The sequence below is a fragment of the Dendrobates tinctorius genome, unplaced genomic scaffold (assembly GCF_039654945.1).
Source record: "Dendrobates tinctorius isolate UK_male_01 unplaced genomic scaffold, ASM3965494v1 ptg000003l, whole genome shotgun sequence".
Lineage (NCBI taxonomy): Eukaryota > Metazoa > Chordata > Amphibia > Anura > Dendrobatidae > Dendrobates > Dendrobates tinctorius.
Window position 1 is genome coordinate 50431650 of NW_027361671.1, and position 10834 is coordinate 50442483.

Sequence of the window (10834 nt, forward strand, 5' to 3'; positions counted from 1 at the left end):
ACAGATACTCACTGTCCTGTTTGGTGACATGTTGTGTATCACACTCAACATGGACCAGAGGAAGCAAAGGAAAGAATTGTCTCAGGAGATTAGACAGAAAATTATAGACAAACATGTTAAAGGTAAAAGTAATAAGACCATCTCCAAGCACCTTGATGTTCCTGTGATTACAGTTGCACATATTATTCCAAAATTTAAGCTCCATAGGACTGTAGCCAACCTCCCTTAATGTGGCCGTAGGAGGAAAATTGATGACAAATCAAAGAGACGGATAATATGGATGGTAACAGAAGAGCCCAGAAAAACTTCTAACAGATTAAAGGTGAACTTCAAGCTCAAGGAACATCAGTGTCAGATCGCACCATCCGTCATATGAGCCAACATGAACTTTATGGGAGACGACCAAGGAGGACACCATTGTTGAAAAAAAAATCATGAAAAAGCCAGACTGGAATTTGCCAAACTACATGTTGACAAGCCACAAAGCTTCTGGGAGAAGCTTGGACAGATGAGACAAAAATGGAACATTTTGGCAAGGCACATCAGCTATATGTTCACAAATGGAAAAATGAAGCATATCAAGAAAAAAATACTGTCCCTACTGTGAAACATGGAGGAGGCTCTGTTATGTTCTGGGGCTGCTTTGCTGCATCTGGCACAGGGTGTCTAGATTCTGTGCAGGATACAATGAAATCTCAAGACTATCAAGGGATTCTAGAGAGAAATGTGCCCAGTGTCAGAAAGCTAGGTCTCAGTTGCAGTTCATGGGACTTGCAACAGGATAATTACCCAAAACACACAGCTAAAAGCACCCAATTATGGCCAAGAGGAAAACGGACTATTCTGAAGTGGCCTTCTATGATCCCTGACCTAAATCCTATTGAGAATCTTTGGAAAGAGCTGAAACATGCCATCTAGAAAAGGCGACCTTCAAACATGAGACAACTGGAGCAATTTGCTCTTGAGGAGTGGGCAAAAATACCTGTCGAGAGGTGCAGAATTCTCATTGACAGTTACAGGAATCGTTTGATTGCAGTGATTGCCTCAAAAGGTGGTGCAACAAAATATTAAGTTAAGGCTAGCATCACTTCTGTCCAGGCCTATTTCATGAGTTTTATTTTTGTAAGTCTGTAAAACGTAGTCCGAGTACAGACATCGATCACTGACTTACCCAAACTTGACAGCCGTATAAGCAAACATAAGACTGTTGAGACTGTGACATTTCAGGAGAATATGTATAATTGCAACAAAATGGAGAAAATGGTGTAAAATAATATACGAGCCATTGTTCACATGATAAATCCTGCACTGCATCAATGAAGTCAGTGGCCACCCACGTGACCATTGCAGCTAATCACTGTCCTTTTGCCATTTCCCATTTTTGGACAAACATTTTGATATTGGAAAACCACCGAAATGTAACTGGGAGCGATGATCATTAGTGATGTGGGAAACTACGTTTCATTTCTCTTATAGGAACACATTTACCGTATTTTTCGCCTTATAAGACACTCCGGATTATAAGACGCACCCCAAATTTTGAGGCGAAAAATAGGAAAAAACGTTTTTTTCAATAAAATGGTGGTGCTTCTTATAATCCAGGCGTCTTATTGCTTACCGCTCTGTCCCCGGGGTGCTGTCGCCCACTCTGTCCCCGGGGTGCTGTCGCCCACTCTGTCCCCGGGGTGCTGCCGCCCACTCTGTACCTGGCTCTGTCCTGTGCTGCGTGGGGGGCTCTGATGTTCCATCCATGCCTGTGCGGTAGCTTGCTTCCTCCTGGAAAATGGCCGCCACACAAGCGCAGATATCTCATCTCCCGAGATTTCAGTTCCGAGATCTCCATCTGCGCTTGTGCGGCGGCCATTTTCCAGGAAGCAAGCCACCGCACAGGCATGGATGGAACATCAGAGCCCCCCACACAGCACGGGACAGAGCCCGGCGGCGGCAGGCACCGGGGGACCCAGCGTGGCGGCGGCAGCACCGAGGGACCCAGCGCGGCGGCAAGTAACGGACAACCGCAGCGGCAGCACAATAAAAGGTATGTTTGCATTGTAAGACGCACCCCTGTTTAGCCCCCAAATTTGGGGGAAAAAAGTGCGTCTTACAAAGCGAAAAATATGGTATATCTTCTTATATTAACAGTAAATATCTGCACTTACCTAACTGCGATGTTATCATTCACTGTACCCTCCTCCTCCTCCATTATTTGTTCAGCAGTCTCCTCCCTATAGTACATGAAACAGATATCATCCTAAATGTTAGGCGAGAGTTACATTGAGACTTTTTCTAATACTAATGATTGATTTTAAAGTGCACCTGTCACTTGTTTTGGCCACTATAAGATGCGACCACTGCCTTTCAGGGCTTATCTACAGCATTCTATATTGCTATTATATTCTATAATGCTGTAGATAAGCCCCCGGTCTGATCTGCAAGATAAGAAAAATAAGTTTTATTATACTCACACGGAAAGCGGGCCGAAGCGGTCCAGTCCGTTGGGTGGCACAGGTCCGGGTCCGGCGCCTCTCATCTTGCGATGCCGGCCTACTGTAGCTTCATCGCTCCTGGAATCACGCTCCTGCGCAGGTGTACTTATCTGCCCTGTTGAGGGCAGAGTAAAGTACTGCAGTGCGCAGGCACTGGGCCTCTCAGACCTTTCCCGGTGCCTGCATACTGCAGTACTTTGTTCTGCCCTCAACAGGGCAGATAAGAACGCCTGCGCAGGAGCGCGATGCCGGGAGCGAAGAAGCAAGCAGGATGACGGCATCGCAAGTAGATTGGAGGTGCCGGACCTGCGACATCCATCGGACTGCACCGCTTCGGACCACCCCCCGGGTGAGTATAATAAAACTTATTTTTCTTATCTTTCAGGTCGGATCTGGGGCTTATCTACAGCATTATAGAATATAATAGCATTATAGAATGCTGTAGATAAGCCCTGATAGGCAGTGGCAGCATCTTATAGCGGCGAAAACAGCTGACAAGTTCCCTTTAACTATATACTGTAAAATACACACTATATACAGTACTGTATACATATATACACACTATATACTGTATACATATACACACTATATACTACATATATACATACACACTCTACTGTATACATAATTGCTCTACATACTGTATACATACACACACTAATATTGTATACATACAAACAATATATACATATACACAATATATACTACATATATACACACAATATATACTGTATGCATAAGTACTCTACATCCTGTTTATATACACACATATGCACACACTTTATATACTATATATATAGAAACACTCTATATACTGTATACATACGTACAATACATGCGTATACAAATACACACTAATATACTATATACTGTACATATACACACTGTATACATACACATATTGTATACATATAAATATACACACTATATACTACATATATACATACGCATTCTATATACTGTATGGCTAAGCACTCTACACATTGTATACACATTATATACTAGAGTACACACACACAATATATGGGACACATATATACATACACACTATATATTTTGTGTATACTGTGTGCACACTCATTTATTAGTCTTTGTTATATCTGCTGCTCTTCACTTCCAAGATCCTTCTGTATACACACTCATTGCAGGACAGTCGTGGAGGCGATGCCATCATGAAGAGGATGGGACGCAGTTCAGATAGGACTGAATGCTGCTTTCTCTGTCTTGTCTACACACTGCTGTGTAGTGAACCCTTCCCCTCAGCCCACTTTTAGCTTCTGACACAATGTTGGTAGGAAGTTGAGAATGATGTGACAAGACAATGGAGGATGCACAAACTGTAAGTAATGCTGTGCATCCTCTGTTCTCTTCTTGGAGCAGACGCAGATTTTTGACACCCTTAACGCTGACTCTAAATAATAATAACTCCTGGAAAATTGTATTGTCCACCCCTATCAAAATGATTGATATAGAAGAGTATTTATTCCATATGAATAATATATATCAGTCATCTCTACTTACAGTTGGAAGTGTTTTTTTACAAAGCAGGCCCTTAATATAAATTCCCGAGAAAACGGATATGCTATTATTAAGTTGAGCCACTACAAATAACCAGGGGGATCACCTGTGGTGGTGACACTAGTGACTAAGGCTTGTTTCACACTTCAGTTTTTCCTGTCAGTCCAGATCCGCCAAAATAGCGGAAAACGGATCCGCATGTGGACTGACAGGAACGTGTGTGAGTGGATCGGCGGATGAACGAATCCGCCGATGGTTAAAATTTGAAGGAACCGCGCCTGGGAAAAAAAAATGAAAAAAATGAATACTGTGGGATGTAGGGGTATCCGTGTGCGGGCATCTGCGGTGAGTAGCGATCTCGGGAAGAGAGTGGGCATCATCACGTGATATGGCAGCGATCGCGCGATGAGATCCGAGATGTCGCACGAGGTTGGAGGTAATGGCGCGATGCAGGGGGAGATCGGGCAAGGTGATCGCAGGCGGGCAGGAGATCGCGCAGGGATTGGAGGCTATCAGGAGGGAAGTCGTGTATGAATTTAATTCGGCACCCAAAGAGAATTGCGGGTTAAATCAGTGAATGGCGGATCCGCGGTCAAAAAAAACGTTGCATGGTCCGTCCAGTGATGTCAGCGGAGGCCAAAATCTTGGCGGATACAATGACATGCGGATACAATGGACGACCATCAGTCAAAATCCGCCAATAATGCTAGTCAATGGGGAAAAAAACGGATCCGCCAAGAAAAATGGAGGATCCGTTTTTTCTCCAAAACGGCGGATTTTGACTGATGGTCAAAAACGGATGTGTGAAACAGGCCCAACTAGAGAGTAATAGAAAGCACTGGACCATCGGGTGTTAGCAGTAAACAGCCGTACTCCACCAGTGAGTCAAGTGAAATCACAATCATATTTCCAGGAATAACATACGTACCGGATGGTTTTCAGGGATGGACACCAGATACACTTTGGATACTTGTATGGCCTGAAAGCTGATGGTGTCGTCTTAATTTTGTATAGCCATCTTCTGTAGAAGAAAAGAAAAGTAGTGACAAAGATTACACAGCAGCGAATGGATCACGGTGACCTCAGACCCACAATGATCCGACAAAGGTGACATATTGGAGAGACTGCCCCAATCAGGGTGTAGTGTGACTTCAGGGGCGCCACGATCTAATAGCAGCTTCCTCTACCTGCAGCTGTATTTTTACTGGACCATTTAATTGTCTAGAGTCTAAGGCTAAAATTTATAAAAGTAATGTAACCAGATTTCTGGCATAAATTGCCTTGAAAAGTTGCAAAATTTTGGCACAACTTGGAGTTGCGCCAAAATTTTGCAACTTTTGGCATTTTCACAACAGTTTCTCCTTGCTCCGCCAAAATAGACATCGCTGTGACCAGATAGCGGTGCAGCGGGGACGTAACATCACAGCTTTGCTAATACATAACATGCTGTGGATTTCTCTACTCCAGAAATCTTACTCCGGTCTGAGACTGGGGTAATTTTTCTGGGGTGGTGCACAGAAGTGAACGCCTCTTGGCAGATGCTCCTGATTCATGAAGAGGCAGACACCTCTTCATGAAGAGTCTGACCCCACCACGTCCCCTCATCAAGACCAGCTAGATGTATCAGGGCCTTAGTTTTTCTTTCCTAATATAACTGATAGAGTTTTTGTTCTATTAACACAAGTAACTGTTTCTTAAAGTTAAACCTAGTCACATGATTAAGGGGTTAAAATGCACTTAAGGCCCCAGAGTGATGCGCCCCCTATGTATACCGTGCAAAACTTCAAAGTCTACAATAAAAAGTGACATTTTGGGTTTTCTTTTCCACTTTAATATTTGGAGTAAAGTAGAGCTGAGAATGGTTTTAGGCAATGACTGACTGTGTCATCTGCACTGGAGATTACATGTGGGGTCCGGGGCTCTTATCGGATCACAGTCCTATATCGTACCCCCAACTTTGAAAGACAGAAGAGAAGGTCATGTGTTGTGAGTGCACGTAGTGTCCTATCACAGGAGAATGCCCCCGTATATAACCCACCCCACAGTATAAAACCATATCCATATCAAAGAGTCAAATAAATAAAATCCATCTAAATCATGTGTCCTCTAAACCTAAACGGAGAAATGACGATCACACACTGACAACTATCGGTGTAGATATATAATATGTGCAGAGAGGTTTATATCATCTATACCTGAAAAAAACACTTACAAAATGTCATCCATTGCCTCCAGTTCTTGGTTCTTCTCTTCCAGTGTGTTTTCATATGATTTTTTGTTTTCCTTCCTGTTGTACATGGAACATATATCATCATCTCATATGTAAGCGTATAATTATCGCAGTTTGTGGAGCATTAGTGAACAATTTCCCCCTTGGGCTATATCCAAAATACTTTGCCAATATTTTTCATCTACATCACACAAATGATACAATTTTTTCTACGTGGAGCTACCACCAGAGGGCGCTCACTGTACATGGACGGAAGAAACCTAGAAGGCTGGCGGCATAAATAGACCTCATGGTCCATCTGCCCAAATGATTTACTTTTCATATACACCTATCCCAGAGTAATTTCATGATATAATGACTGGGAAACTTTCTATTTTTGAGCCTTTATTTTTTTACTCCCCGTCTTCCAAGAGCCACGTCCTTTTATTTTATTGGTCTACATAGTCATTTGAGGACTTGATTTTTTGATGGCTCGAGCTGTAGTTTTAATTTACACCGTTCACTTTACCCCATAATACAGAGAAAAAGGCGAACAAATTCCAAAAGTGGCAAAATGGTGAAAGAAAACCACAATTCATTCCAGCATTCATTATTTGGTAAAAATGGCCGGCGGTATTCTTCTTTAGGTCAGTTAGATCACGGTGACAGCAAAATTATAAGGAGTTTTTTTAAATTTTGTGGTTAAAAATAATTTAAAACTTTATAAATAAAAAATTCGGTTAGTGCCCCCATGTTCTGAGACCTGAGCTTTGTTTTTCATGGATACCATTTTGGCGCACATGCGACGTTTCAGTTTATTTTTACTGCGCTTTTATGGGAGGTCCAACCACTGAAAAAAATATATTCTTGTGTTTTCGGTGTGGTGATAGCAAATGTGTTTTTTTTAATTCTCTTTTTTTAAATAGGAAAAGGTGACTATTCAAACATTTTATTTTTTATAAATATGTTTTAAAAAGTGACTTCGAAAATGGCGAAAAGCAGAATTTTTTTTTCAAAATTTACATTTTTTTTTCTACTACTTAAATAAAATAAAAACTATGTCATCTGGTCAGTGTGCTTGGGAAGTCTGAGACACTCCCCCTGCTCTGGGCTGGTCCATCTACGAGCAGGGGGGATTATCTCACTGCTGGGAGGAAATTAACTTTATTCCCCCTGGCAGCTTTCAGAGATGGAGTAGCGCCGGCGGGGGATCAGTCACTGCTCTGTGTTAAGAAATTTGTGTCTGTAACCACACCCCTGGCACTGATTGACGCTGGCGCAGGATTGGGGCCGGTTGTCAGTCAGGGCCAGGGCCTCGGTTACACCCTCCGCTCACTCTACACAGAGAGGGGACTTAAAACACGATGGCGCCGCCCCTATGAATGGAAGCTGATGCCAAGGGGAATAAAGTTAATGTCTTCTCAGCAGTTGAGCCCCAAGTGCCGGCGCCAGTTGGGTTCATAACGCTAGTAATCTGCAGATTAAAGAATACATTATAGGACCCAAATTAAACTGCTTGTTCCTCTCCTCCCTCATTTCTATCAGCCTACCCGCTCTCTACACTCCGCAAATGACTTTCCACTACCATCCACACTAATTCATACCTCCCACTCTCTGGTCAGAGACTTCTCTCGAGTTGCACCAATCCTCTGGAATGCTCTACCCCAAGAAATTAGTACTAACCACAATTTGCACAGTTTTAGGTGCTCCTTAAAACCACGTCCGTTTAGGGTGGCCTATCACATTCCCTAATTGAAGTCCTATTATATATAGTCCACTCACTAATTTTCTGAGCATAATTCTCCTTCAAACTCCACCGCACCAAAAAGCTCCACACATCCTGGCTGGTGACTATCTCATGCAGCCTTTATCTGTCCTCCATTCCCTCAAGATGGCTGGCTTTAATTATTGCATTCTCTTTAACTGTGTTACAAAACACCGTTGTATATGAACCTCTGAATTGTAAAGCGCTGCGGAATATGTTGGCGCTATATAAAGAAAGATTCTTATTATTATATTATTAGATTAACCCTGTATATATATATATATATATATATATATATATATATATATATCTGTCCTGAATACAGTGATCACACATTGGAGTAACCTCTACATCATGATGTCATCTACAAGGATTACTTATATTAGATCAGTCATTCTCTGCACTTACATTTTCTCTATCGAATTCTTTGTGAATTCTGCTTTCTTGGAGGCTTGACGCAAGCTGAACTGTCTGAACCTTCTCATTATTTTAGGTTTTCTTGGTCTGTAATAGAAAACAGCTTTAATACATGAGGCCTCGTATGATGAATCTCCCATTATACTCTATATTACAATATATCCATCTGATTTACATTGTTGCATTGGTGGAAAAAACACCCAGGTCCATCAAGTTCAGCCTTTCTCCTCCAATTATATATTTTTTGTCACTAAATTATCCATAATCCACAATGTTCTGTGTACTGAGGAAATCGTCCGGCCTTTTTATAAAAGCTGTTATAGTGCCTGCCATTATCAACTCTTGGGGTCGGGCATTCCACAGTCTGACTGCTCTAACTGTGAAGACCCCTTTCCTATTTAGCTGCCACGTTACCACGTCAGCCATCCTCCACTCCTGTGGCACCAACCCTGTTACCAGAGTCTGAGAAGATGGGACACATCTACCAGTGCTCCCCCCACAGCTCCTGAGAGTGAGGGTCCGCAGTGCTGGTTTAGTGTCACATCCCCGCTATTTTTCAAGGATTTCTCAGCCATGTCTGGATTGGGGGCAGCACTGCCTCATTCTCCTACATGGAGCGCTGTTGTAGCCCCCTGTATAGTCATTGAATCTTGCTGGTAACTATGGTTCTCCCCAGTCAGATTCGCCATGTAACTCAGTGTAAAGTGTAACGAAGCCCCCAGTATTTCACAGTCCACAGTGGGAGGGGAGTGCAGACACTGGAATAATATAGATCATTTCTCATTTATAACGCTTGGTGTAATTAGCGCAATAAGTCTCAGCACTTACTGAGTCACTTCTAGGTTTTCCAGCTCGATTGTCCTCTTTTCAATTTTCTTTTGCAGGAAGTTTATGTTCTTCTCCCTATTGTACATGGAAAATAAATCTCATATTGAAATATACAAATACCAGTAATTATTAAGATGTTCCCAGTATTAGTGACCATGGCAAATGTGGTCAATTCCTCCCCTTCTCCCTCCATTCTAGGTGCTTTCTTTGCCAACAGTTTTACATTTTCTTTAATAAACTGTCAAAGAGAATCTGTCAGCAGGACTTTTGCTATTTAATATGGAAGCAGAATGATATAGGGTCCGAGACCCTGATTCCAGCGATGTCAGTTACCGGACTGCTTGCTGTGGGTTCAATAAAATCACGGTTTTATCAGCAGGAGATTATCAATAAAAGACCAGTAAACCTGCTGCCATGTAGTCCTCCAAACTCAGGTGCTCTGTGTAACTCTGTACCCACCCCTGTTTAGCAGTCTTTTGCCTATGCACAATGTACACAGAAAGCGGACAATCAGTGGTGTGAACAAGGTTATACAGAGCTCAGCATTCAGAGAACTGCTAGATCTGCAGCAGATAAAAGTGATTGTATTAAAACTGCAGCAAGCAGGCCAGTAAGTGACAAATTGCTGGAATAGTTGCTTTTAGATGGGGTATCAAACACCTGGTGATATAGTCCCATTAATGCCATGGCCACATGGGAATCGGGATGATTATGCTAATGACACTCTGATTAAACTCTGATCTGAATGTCAGCATAGTGTTATCTGACTCTCTTGAATGAAACAATTGGATTACACTGTGAGCAGAAGATGGAGAACAAGATTTTTCCATCTTTTCTATTGTGAGTTTGAAAAGCGGACTGCACTCAGCTGTCATCCAAGTGCAGTCCCAGGTTTTCCATGCACCCATAGACTTGAATGGGTGAGTGGCATCTGATTTCAGACTGGAATCGTGGCATACTTATTATACATGACTGGGATCTGATAAATGGCAGCTACATGTATAGACAGATAATTGTGTGCAGACAGGTGACATTGTATCATCTCTACCTGAAGAACATGAATCAGCCGTCAGAGAAACGGAAACATCTCTATCATTATGGCATCTAGAAGGTTTTCTTAGATTAGATCATTAAATTTTTTCACTTACAATGTTGTGATCTCGTCAAGAAGTTTGCACGCCTGAGATATAAATCCAGTGTGCTCCCTATAGAAAAGGAAACATCAGTGTGTATATTAGGACGGGTTACACTAGGACTTTTCCCAAAACCAGGAATTGATTTGAACTATTAAAATAGACGTCCCAACTGAGTTCTCCCCTCTCCACAGTATAGGGAATAAGCTGCTGATCCCGGGGATCGGACCCTCCAGCTCTGAGACGCCCCCTGTAGGATGGAGCGAGGTGGCGCACGCACACCGCACGCTGTACAATGAGAAGAAAGACTCTTACCTGTGATTGTCACATGCAGCTGAAAAACAAACAACAGTTTAGGATTAGATTGACTTTTCCTCAGTGCACTGCATCCGATTTTTATATTTTATTAGTCCATTTTTACCATCATTGTGTCATTCAATTCTCTTGTAGGCAAAAAACTTCCCAGGTGTTTCCCAGT

At 42.3% G+C, this 10834-nt stretch overlaps 1 long non-coding RNA gene across 1 annotated transcript; it reads right to left on the minus strand.

Moving 5' to 3' along the window:
* Positions 1-2178: 2178 nt before the first annotated feature.
* Positions 2179-6288, minus strand: LOC141089571 (uncharacterized). The gene is made up of 3 exons (XR_012232334.1): positions 6217-6288; positions 4933-5025; positions 2179-2225 (listed from the first exon to the last, which is right to left on the minus strand). It is a non-coding gene; the product is annotated as an uncharacterized lncRNA (long non-coding RNA).
* Positions 6289-10834: the final 4546 nt, after the last annotated feature.